The sequence below is a fragment of the Ambystoma mexicanum genome, chromosome 3q, assembly GCF_040938575.1.
Source record: "Ambystoma mexicanum isolate Mex_15411 chromosome 3q, UKY_AmexF1_1, whole genome shotgun sequence".
NCBI classification, from domain to species: domain Eukaryota; kingdom Metazoa; phylum Chordata; class Amphibia; order Caudata; family Ambystomatidae; genus Ambystoma; species Ambystoma mexicanum.
Genome location: NC_090926.1, coordinates 272,166,345 through 272,178,621, shown reverse-complemented (window position 1 = coordinate 272,178,621; position 12,277 = coordinate 272,166,345).

Below are 12,277 nucleotides of genomic sequence, written 5' to 3'. Positions count from 1 at the left end.
AAGGAGGTACTTGTAGACTGAAAAGGCTTACCACTTAGAAATTCAATGGAATTCTGCCAAAAACAGAGATCTGCCATTACCTTTAATGAAATGGTTAAGTGCTGTGTCTTATGAATTGAAAAGTACACTGCGCACATGTGAGGCTATCTCAGCAACCTGCAACAAAGTTTACCCGGGTATATGGGCTGGTACATGTAGATTACTTAAAATCAAATTTTAAACATTTAAGATCATTTTCACCCTTGAAACTATGAGCTTACTTTCTAACCAGGAGTTCACATATTTGAAAACAACCAACCGATTTTAAGGAGAGTGTCGGTAGTCCATTTACAAATTCACTTGGAAGAAATATGAGCCAGAGTTCAAGACTGATTCTGGACTGAGATTTTCTTTTTGTTAAAAGGGAAAGCAGCGCACTTGTTAGTTTACTCTATAGCTGAGCCCCTTCATAAAAGTAATTTCCTTTGTTTACAATCAAATCATAAACAAAACTCCCTGCAACAAGCAGGCAAGTGCATTAATCTTCCAAAAGAAGTCAGCGGGGCAAAAACAAGTCTACACTCTACCCCTTTGAGTTCACACATACCAACTTTTTCCCCTTACACCAACCAAAGTCAAGCCTCAGAACAGTAAGGTATTAAAGAGAAGACTGGCACAGCCTGCCACGTCCCCTTACAAAAGAGGTAGGTGATGCTGCAAAAAACAAGCAAGAAGCTCACATCTGTTTCCGGCATGCAATTCAGTGAAATATATTTATATAGATATATTTCTTTTATATATATTATCAATTTTGTACAATTAAGCTTTAGCTCCTGAGAGAGCTCCATTTGAATTGCCCTGTGAGAAGTTATTATTGCAAGAGGTAGAGAGGTGTAAACATCACTGTGCAGCGAGAGAGAAGCACACACTCACAAAAAGCAATCAAATACTAAATCAGAGAAAAATAAAATAATGTTTACATCCCTGCAAACACATGAAAACCTGTTCCTCTCTACGGGGGAATGCAGGCAAGCTCAGAATAGGGATGACTGACCAAGGCCAGTCTACAACAAACTACCTTAAAGTTAATATAACTGGCACCCAAATCCTACCACAGTGGATGGATGCTACAAGTTACTGGTTCAGGCAAGCAGCGAGAACCTGGTGCGATCATGCGACAAAAGGTGAATAAGCCCACAAGTGGTCTAGAGTACACTTTTAAAATGGCGGAGTAGGAAGTTTATCAGATCAACTACCATGTCAACCCTCGAGAATTCAGGGGTGAAGTTGTGCCCAGTTAAGGGCAAAATGTCTCTGCTCAACAAAGATATTCATTGGAGATACTCCAACCTTCACTCAATTATATAGAAGGATGTGTACACTGAGTTTTCAGGTTGTAGATGTGCACTTTTTAAAGGACAGTTTCAATCAAAAGTAAGTAACATGGCATCACTATGCAAGAGAAAAAGCGTCTCCTTTCCACTGTAAGGATATGGGTTCCTGCCTACCTTCTACAAACAACATTTGGGATGACTAAGTGAACTGTGAGCATTTTATACATGGGCTTAGAAAGAAAATAAAACTGGGACAAATTCTTCCAAATAAGTCAAAAATACCAGCTCTTCCTGCTCATGCTACGATTAACAGTGACCCTTTATTCCAAGTCATATTACAAAAATCAAACCCTCTGCTTGGAGAAGGATGCACTACTACCGTAGACTGTTCTGACAGAGTGTGTTTGCCACCAGCCAAGCTCCATAAGTAGTAACATAGTTGCTTCCTGGTCAGTTCACTTGATGTAAACAAAAGCCAGCCATTGTTGCGAGGTTATAGATTTAAAGCATCTATAATACATCAGCAGCTATTTTTACAGCAGTACTGGACAGGGTTTTCTCGGAAGCGGCTGACAATTGCTTGAAATTCAGCTACAGGGGGAGGCGTTTAACATTCAGTGCTAATTTTAGGACGTTTCAATATGCTTTGGAGAGACAAACATTTAAGGTTTCAGTTATCCCCACGACATGGCTGCTCTATTCTTGTCCGTTTCTCAAAGAATTAGCCTACCGCCATGTCTAGATCGAGTGTTTATACTTCAGATACCTCACTATGAACCTTCTCACAAAGTAAATCCCAATAGTACCAGCGTGTTTTCTTTGGGAGTAGATCAAGACTATTTGCCTGAGTGATGCATCATAATGCGAAAAGAAACTTGGACTGGGGGAGGGATGAGGGCAAGTAGGTCAAGTTAATTATTTTGTTAGACATTCCATCAAGAGGTACATTTCAAGCAAATGAGAGTCCAATGAGGTAATTGACAGACACAGGTAAACCACACGATGCACTCAGCTGTTCCACGCATCTCTGTGCTTAAAAGGAAGTCATGGTTTCATACATCCTATTACAGCGCATTTGCACGTGATACACTCATCTCCATACCTTTTTGTGTGTGTTAAATATAGGAAAATCAGTGCACTCACTGGCAACATATAGTAGCTATGACAGTAGTGAACCCATTATACAAAGAGGAGATTATGCAGAAGTACCACCCTTACTAATACACAACACCTATTCAGCCAAGGTTAAAGTCCCACAAGATTAAGAGACTATCTCAATGATGAATTGCCAAAGAAATACCACTAAAATTAGCAAACATGTATACATCAAGTACTTCAGCCCCGCAAATTATACCTATGCAGGAAATTGCAGCAGCAAAGTATTTACGTTCCCAGTGCTCTACATTTTGTACCAAGCAATCATCAAAATACCTCTGCCATCTTCTCCGAGTTGCTAATTAAGCAATACACTGGTTACCACATAAGGCACGACAAAATGCTGTTGCCCTGAGAAAATGGCAAGTTAAGTTCTTCAAATGCAAGTTCACTAACATTCTAAGAAGGAGGCAGTATTGAAACCCTTTTCTCAAGTTACACATGACAGGATACTTCGACCATAGTCATAAATCAATATCAGAAATAAGGTGTCCCATATTGCACATAACAGTACTATTCTAACAATCACACACTCGTCATGGATGAGGCAGTTGTATCAATGGTACCTTTCTTTGATGAAGGAAAGCATTCTAGAACAAAAACCTTTTGAATAAGAGACCAATTCCAACCATTGAAATGATTGTTAATATTGGATTGCCTATGTAGGGAGAGCATTAATTGGTAGCATACTGTTTTAGGGAAGAACATTTAATGAGTCCCTATATTAGCAATACAATGCTTTTCTAAAAAGGGCTCAATGGGAATATTGTATACAAGCGGTCTACAGAGAAGGCCACAATTAAATGTCAATAGCAACATTCTGTTAGTAGTTTTATTAAATTGTAACTTGAATTTGTGGGACAGCAAATGTGCTGTAATAGCAGTCCACCTTGTAGCAAAATTCCTATTATTGTTAACAAACATTAACAGACTTTGCAAGTCTAGCCGAAAGCCATGTTGTAGAACCTCTACCTCCAAGACCCTGTAAATAAAGGAACCCTATGTGGAATTATTTCTCATACCTGCAACACGCTCATAAGTAGGGTAGCCACGAAGGGCTGTGCCACTTACACAGAATTGTATTATATGGTTTTCAAATGAGTGGCAATAAGAGGCATGGGTGCATATAGCAATGGAGGGGAAATTATTTCTTCAAATATTCCCCTCCTGAAATCCAGTTCTAAACTTTGATTGCTCGAAAGACACAAGGTGCTGGGGTGGGAAACAAACGTTTACAAGGTTATTATACCTGTCCACAAGTTCTGACGTGCATATTAGTTCATTCCCACAAGTAGGACTTGCATAGATTGCTTTATTAAACACGCTAGTGCAAATGTTTGTTTATATGTTGGAAGGCTCCCTGATGTCCATACAGGTTTGTATTTTTGAAGCATTGATTAGTTGATCAATTTGGTCAGGATTTCTCAATCAAGTGAGTAATTAGTGGTTGGAAGGGAGGGTCCATTCTTCCTCCACATCTGAAAATATTTCTAACAGCATCCCTAATGTGAAGAGCACAGTAAAGTAGTAACTTGCATGATCACTGTACAGCAATACAGCCCTCACAAAAGTGGTGAACAGCTGTTAACTACATGAACGAATAAGGAAAGTAGAAGCGAGTGAGACGAAGTACCTGAAAAACAGGGATCGACAGATTCCTAAAACAGGTAACATAATATTAGTAAGGAACAAGTTACTTACCTGTAACTGTTGTTCTCCAGCATGGGTCTGGCATGGATTCACATGCTCATGAATATTCCCCGTCGTCAGGCTGGGAATCCTCGGTAAAGAAAAAACCAGTATCAGTTTCGTTTCTGATCTGTCTTTCGTAGTAATAACCAATCACTGGTCTCTGCGTCATACTGACCACAGCCAATGACTGCCCTCTACCTAAGCACCGCCTCTGGCAGCCATCTTCAGATTTGGAAGCACGTGAAGTGGCAGTATGACCAAGTGAAGAGCCGCAGAGGGGTAGGCGGGAGGGTTCGCATGTGAATCCATGCCAGACCCATGCTGGAGAACAACAGTTACAGGTAAGTAACTTGTTCCTTCTCCAGCATGGGGTCTGGCATGGATTCACATGCTCATGAATAAAGAATACATAGCAGTACACACATGCACAACCACGGGAGGTGGCAAAGGCTCAACATTAAGCATCACATCAACTCAACATTAAGCATCTTACCTCCTCACCAGGCTCACCTCAGGCGAACAGGTTGCGCAGCACTGCTTGGCCGACCCTGGACTCCTCCCTGGAATCCCGGTCGACGCAGTAGAATTTCGTGAAGGTGTGCGTCGACCTCCACGTAGCAGCCCTGCATATGTCCAGCAGGGGCACACCAGATAGGAACGCCGTGGTAGCTGCGATCGCTCTGGTGGAATGGGCTCTCGGACGGCCAGGCAGCGGTCGGTTTGCCAACCGGTGACAGTACATGATACAGCCGGAGAGCCATCTGGAGATGGAAGCCTTCCCCTGATTGACAGGTCCAAAGTTCACAAAGAGTTGTGACGTCTTCCGAAAACCTTTCGTGCGGTCCACGTAGAACTTCAGCGCTCTAGCTACATCCAGCGAGTGCAAAGTCCTCTCAGCCGGCGACGAAGGCGACGGGAAGAACACAGGTAACACCAAGGGTTCGTTGAGATGAAAGTCCGACGGTACCTTGGGCATGAAGGAGGGGTGCGTCCTGAGCACTACCCTCGTGTCGTGGAAAGTCAAGTACGGTGCCTTGCAGGAAAGGGCCTGGATCTCTCCCACTCGTCGTGCGGAGGTGATGGCCACGAGAAAAGCTGTTTTCCACGATAGAAACTTCAACGGGGCCGAGTGCAGAGGCTCGAACGGAGGTCCCATGAGTTTGGTCAGTACCACGTTGAGCTCCCACGCCGGGGCCGGAGCCTTCACCGGCGGGAACGATCTGAACAGTCCCTTCATGAACTCTTTCACCAGACGATGAGACCACAAGGACGTCCGGCCCGTGGTTCTGGTGTATCGGGAGATCGCAGCAAGATGAATCTTGATGGACGCGTGTGCCAGACCAGCTTTGGCCAGCGTCAGCAGGTACGGCAGCACTTGGGGAGCCGTAATCCGTAGAGGGTTAATCTTCTGTGCGTGGCACCAGACAGAGAACCTCTTCCATTTGTGTCCGTAGCATTTAAGAGTCGAGGACGCCCTGGCCTTTGCAAGAACCTCTCTGCAGTCGGCCGGTATGTCGTATCCTCCAAACTCTAGCGCTGCAGGAGCCAGGCCTGCAAGTTCAGCGACTTCGGGTCGTGGTGGAGGATGGCGCCTCCTTCCCTGGAGAGTAGATCCGCGTCCGCCGGCAGCTTGATTGGCGGGGACGCCGACAAGTCCAGAAGGTCCGGGAACCATATCTGCCTCGGCCACGCAGGTGCGACGAGGATCATCCTGCACCGTGACCTCTTGAGCTGGTTGACGAGCCGGATTAGCAGAGGCAAGGGAGGGAACGCGTAGAGGAACAGGCCCTCCCAGGGGAACGAGAAAGCATTGCCCATGCTCCTCGTCTGGGGAAACCTGCTGGCGAACCTCCGGCACTTGGTGTTCGTCGCCGTCGCGAACAGGTCGATCTGGGGTGTGCCCCACCGTCGGAAGAGGCGATCCACCAGATCCTGCCGTAGTTCCCACTCGTGGCACGAGCGCAGCTCCCTGCTGAGTGAGTCGGCGATGGTGTTTTTTATCCCTGCCAGATGAAACGGCACCAGAAGAATCCCTTGGGCGACGGCCCAATGCCACAGGTCCTGCGCCTCCTTGGACAGCGCTGGGGACCTGGTTCCGCCCTGTTTCCTGATGTAAAACATGGTGGTGGTGTTGTCGGTGAAGATCCTCACCACCTTGCCCTTGAGGGACGGAAGGAAGGACCTGAGGGCCCAAAACACTGCACGGAGCTCCAGGACGTTGATATGCAGGGACTTCTCCGTCGGGAGCCAGAGTCCCCTTGCGTGCAGATTTTCGGTGTGCGCTCCCCACCCTTCTAGGGAGGCATCCGTGGTCACAGTCACCTGGTGGGCTGGGGTCTGGAAGTCCATGCCCGCCGTCAGATGCGCGCGGGTGCCCCACCACCGTATCGCTCGTCGGAAACTCTCGTCGAGCTTGATCCTTTCCTCGAAGCTGCCCGTCGTCTGGATCCAGCGCGCATCCAGGAACTCTTGCAACGGGCGCATCCGGAGCCTGCACATGGGAATGAGGTAGATGCAGGAAGACATCATCCCGAGGAGGGACTTGATGGACCTCACCTTGGCCGCGTCGGCCACCAACATCCGTTGCACCTTGCCCAAGATGGTCCTGGTCCTCTCCTCCGACGGGGAGGCCAGAAGGGACACTGTGTCGAGCCTCGCTCCCAGAAACAGTGCGACTTGCGCGGGCACCAGGTGGGATTTGGCGTAGTTCACGGAGAATCCCAGGTCCGTGAGGAGTTGGACGGTCCTTGCCGTGTGGACCACGGCGAGCTCCCTCGTCTTGGCGCGGATGAGCCAGTCGTCCAGGTAGGGGTAGACGTGAATCCCCTCGCGGCGCAGCTGCGCCGCCACCGGTGCGAGGCACTTGGTGAAAACCCTGGGTGCCGACCGCAGTCCGAAGGGAAGGGCTTTGAACTGGTAATGACGCCCTTGGACCACGAATCTGAGGAATTTTCGGTGCCCCTTTAGGATGGGAATGTGGAAGTAGGCATCCTCCAAATCCAACGACGATAGGAAGTCTCCTTCCTCCAGCTGACCCAGGACGTGCTGGAGGGTGACCATCCGGAACTTCTGCGCCTTGATGAACTTGTTCAGGCGTCGCAGGTCCAGGATGGGGCGCCATCCTCCCGTCTTCTTCTTCACGAGGAAGTAACGCGAGTAGACTCCGGAGCCCCGAAGCCTCTTTGGGACGAGTTCGATGGCGCCCTTCCTGAGCATCGCCTTTACCTCCAGGAGAAGTTGAGGGACGTGAAGTTCTTTCCTGGCCACGGGGGGGACGCGCGGGCACCTTCTTTGAAACTCGAGCGCGTGGCCCCGGGCCAGGGCGTCCAGCACCCAACGGTCGGTGGAGATGGACTCCCACACGCTGACGAAGCCCGCCAGCCGGCCTCCCACCGGGGTGCTTCGGTGGGGGCCCGACCCCACGGCCGGTTCAATCCTGCTTGGACGCGGCCTTGCCGCCTTGGCCTCCTTGGCGACGACGGCGGGGGCCGCCAGACTTGCCTCGTCCTCTGTAGGCCTCTTGCGACGACGAGCGGGCCGCTTGACGGTAGGAAGCGAAACCGCCGCCGGAACCTTTGGAGGCGCCCTTGCCTCCGCCGCTCCGAAAGGGCGTCCGCCGTTGCTGCAGCACTCCAAGGGCCCGGGCCGTCTCAGTATCCGCCTTGATGGCCTGAAGGGAATCGTCCACTGTCTTCCCAAACAGGTTGTTCCCGTCGAAGGGCATGTCCAGGACCCTGTTCTGGACGTCCTGCCGAAAGTCCGTAGCCTTGAGCCATCCGCGACGTCGAAGGCAAACGCCGTTGCCCATCTGGCGGAACCCAGTGTCGGCGATGTCCGTCGCCACGGTGATGGCGTGGTCCGAGGCCACCTCACCTTCCTGCAGGATCTCAAGGGCCTCCGCCCTCTTGTCGTCCGGCAGAAAATCCAGCAGGGGAGCTATCTTGTACCAGAGTTCCCTGTCGTAGCGGGCCACGATAGCCAAGGCGTTGGCCGCTTTAATCGTCGTCGCCGCCGACGAGATGACTCTGCGTCCCATGGCATCCAATTTCTTTCCCTCGCCGTCCGGCGGGGAAGTCGACGTGGAGGCCGCACCCCCCCCCGCTTTCTTCCTGGCTGCCGCGGAGACGACGGAGTCCGGGGTAGGCTGCGCCCGGAGGCATAGGGGGGCCGAGTCCGGGACCCGGTACTTTTTCTCGTACCGGTCTCTTTTCGCTGGCGTCGTGGAAGGGTTCTTGAGGAGGGAAAGGCCCTCATCCCAAATGTCGTCCAACAGAGGCACTGCGAGGACCGTCTTCCTCTTGGTCTCGCGCCGTTGGTAAAGGAAGCCTTCCTTTTTCTTCTCCTCAGGGCAGAGTTGGAAAAGCTCGGATGCCCTGGCGATCATTGAGTGGAACGATCCAATCTCGTCGGGCGGAGAAGCCCTGGGGGGAGGCGACGACGGAAAATCCTCGTCGTATGCCTCGTCGTCCGTACCCGTCGCTGCCGTGTCAGTCCCCGTATCATCCCCTCGGGTGGACGGGGAGGAGGGCTGGACGGGGCGCGATGGTTGAAAAGGAGGCGGTGGATGGATCCTTCTTTTCTTGGTAGGGGGAACACCAGAAGGTCCCGGTTCTGGATCCCCCGACGGGAGAGGTTCCTCCGTCGGTAACGGTAGTCTCGTCCTTATCTCGGAGCATAAGGACTGTATAGCCAACAAAATGGCCGCTGAGTTGTCTTGCGGCGCTGGCAGAGGGGAATCCGACGGGCGAGCAGGGGCCCCGTCGGTATCCTCGACGATGTCGTCGTCGTCACCTGCGTCGGGGCCCATTCCGACGGGCTGGTCTTGTTCCACGCCTAGGCCGTGGCTTAAGACCTCGATCAGTTCCTCTTCTGAGGTTGAGGCCGAATCTACGACGACGCCCTGCCCCCCCTTCTTCCCCACGGAGGGTTTCACGGGGGTCCTATCGATGGGCACGAAAGAAGACTCCCTCCGAGGAGGCAGGGAGATTCTGGGCCCCGAGGCCGCCACCACTGGTGCAGCCTCCACAGGCTGGGCCAGGGCCGCCGCGACCGTTTCGATAGAGGGCTTGGTCGAATGGATCAAGGCCTTCACCACCTTAGGTGCGCTCACCGCCTTATCCTTGAGGGAGGGGGCACTGCCACGCTCCTCCTCTGCCTTAGAGCTCGACCGGGGTCTCTCCAGGAGCTTCGCCGGGTGCTCGGCCTTCCTCTTACCCGACCCAGAGCGTTGGCTCGTGGTTGATGGTGCCGGGGAGGGTGCGCCCTGCCTGGCGCCCGTAGAGCCCGACCGTTCGGCGCTCCCGGTGCCAGCGGACTCGCGGTGCTTGGCCTTATGTTGGGCCCCCGTCGCCGGGGCGCCCTCAAAGGTCTTAGAAGACCGCTCAGATTTCTTCTTCTTCTCGCCAGACGGGCTCTTACCCTCCAGCCAGCTGGCGAGACGTTGATGGCGGTCCTTCATGGTCCGTTCCGACATGTTGCCGCAAAACGCACAGTCCTTCTCCACGTGCGTCTTGTCCCCATGAAGGCAGTAAAGGCAGAAAGAGTGTTCGTCCTCCTTGAAGACGTTCTGCAGCTGGCATCCAGGGCAGGCCCTGAACAGCTTTCCGGGCGTCGAGCTTCCCTTCTCCTGGGCCATCTCCGAGACCGGGCCTGAGAAGCTTCTGGAGTCCTCCGAAGTGTAGCTCGACGAAATCTTCACCCTTGAGGGGCACAGATGAATCCGACACGGGTCCCCGTTGATCGGATGTAGGATCGGTGGAGCTTGAGGCTCTTTTGACCGAAAGAATCGAAGTTTTTGTGAAAAAGCGCGAAAAAATAGCACTAACGCTCGAGAGCAATAGCACGAGGATCCCAACACATGAACGTGCGGTAAAAATCTGAAGATGGCTGCCAGAGGCGGTGCTTAGGTAGAGGGCAGTCATTGGCTGTGGTCAGTATGACGCAGAGACCAGTGATTGGTTATTACTACGAAAGACAGATCAGAAACGAAACTGATACTGGTTTTTTCTTTACCGAGGATTCCCAGCCTGACGACGGGGAATATTCATGAGCATGTGAATCCATGCCAGACCCCATGCTGGAGAAGCCACGTTTTAATTGGCTACATTAAGGCGTTGTAAATCTACTCTGGTTGATTCTAAATTATTGCCCAAATTATTAAAACAATTTCTGCCTTTGTAGAAATAAGCAAGATTACTACCTAAAATGTAAAGTCACTCTAGCCATGCAACAGCGACCAGAGCCCACAACACAGATAGCTTCTTATCGGCTGGAAAAAGTAGCTCTTCATTCGTCAAAAGAAGCGACATGCTTCAAGAGGTGGTAGAGGACAAGCATGTTTTTAAAAAAACCCACACCTTTTAATGGTTTTCAGTTCAATATTTAAGTAGTAACAATGGCCCAGTAACATGCCGGTTTGACACTATAAATGTTCCCTCCCACCTACTCAATACCACCATGTACTTCATTTAAAGTAGATCTACACATGTATACAACATTTTATATGGCTGTTGTAATTACATCATCTCCAAATCGTTTGCAGAAACATTTTCCTCTCAGATGTGGCTGCCTGCATAAAAATGAAGTTAAACCAGAATATAATAGTTTCCTGCACATTTTCAAATGAAAATGCGCAATGTCAAAGAAGAAAATGCTCTGCACAAATGTCTGACACTAGTAATGTTCAAGCACTGTTCATTTCCTCCTACAAGGCGCTGTCACAAGAACCACAACAGATATGTGCTACACAATGTTGCGTTAATGAGCAGCAACAGAAAACTGGCCACACACGTGCAAAAGAATTCACTGATTCCGCCAAAACAAGTTTGCTCACCCCAAATGGGAAAAACAAATCACGTTATCACCACATCAAGGGGCACATAATTTAACTTCCTGCCAAAGGTTGGGAAGAGTATTTTTGATGATCAGGGAACAGTGACCCATAGAGCCTCTTCTTGCCCATCTCCATGCATTATGCATCATAGTGGCTGTAATAATATTAAATAATTTGATAGCTAGAAACAAATCATATATTGTACATCATAAAACATCCTGATAGTGACCTTACCAAATAAGCAGATCATTTGCAGAGATACACCAGCAGTGTAATGCAGACATGCAGGAGCACATATGTTGTCAGAAATGTCATTCTGAACTTCAGACGAAGAGAGGAACTGATGTGGGTTGGTGGACAGTTGACCTTGTGCTGTTGCACAAGTAACAGCCATGACTACAAGGTAGTCCAGGCAAAATCGGCACCTGAAGGTTGGGTATTTTGGAAGATGCAGAACATTGGGAAGGGTTCAAGTGGAAACCGGATTTCCCATAATAATAAGTTACAATCTTATTTCTGTCATGTCATGTTATCAAAGAGCTTCAGGCAAAAAAAAAATAGTTACACTCTTTGAAGTAAACACAATTTAAACTAATTCACATACTGCATTTCATTAAAAGCGGATTAAAAAAAACTATGTAAAAATTCCTCCTTTTGGACAACACAAGATGAATCACACCGTGAAAACACAGACGCTTTTTTGGTTCATTTTTTAATAATTTTTTATGTTGGTTATCTTTTTATTTTAAAAAAAGAGGCAGATTAAAAGTAAAATTTCAATAAACAAAAAGGAAGATAACGATTTTAAAACTGGCACATTGCTATCAAGTATAGTGCAATTTTAAATTCAGTACTTTATAAACACCGTACATGTACAACTCTCTCCAATAGGTTTCATCGCTATGAAAAACAAATGTGTAAAAATGTGATTCAAGCAATGTATCCTTCAACATGCAGCACGGCCTATGAGAATGTTTCACGCCTGTTCAACAAGTAAACCCAGAACAAAGATGAAGGTAGAAGGATGTAGATCTGTGCAAAATGGGCCACCATTCTGGGATCCATTCCCTGTGTAAGGCAAGTGCGTAAACCACAGTTCAAGTAGTCCTGCAGGCCAAATAGGGTTGGTGAGGTCTGTGTTCCATTTCTGGTGTCTGCCATGCACCCAAGCGGAAAAGAAAAGCAGCCTGGCTAGAAAAGTTCTGAAAACATATAAACGTACCTCTTCACCCCATGTCACAAACACAGCAACGTATACCATTATAAAGGAGCTTTCCCGCTTGCA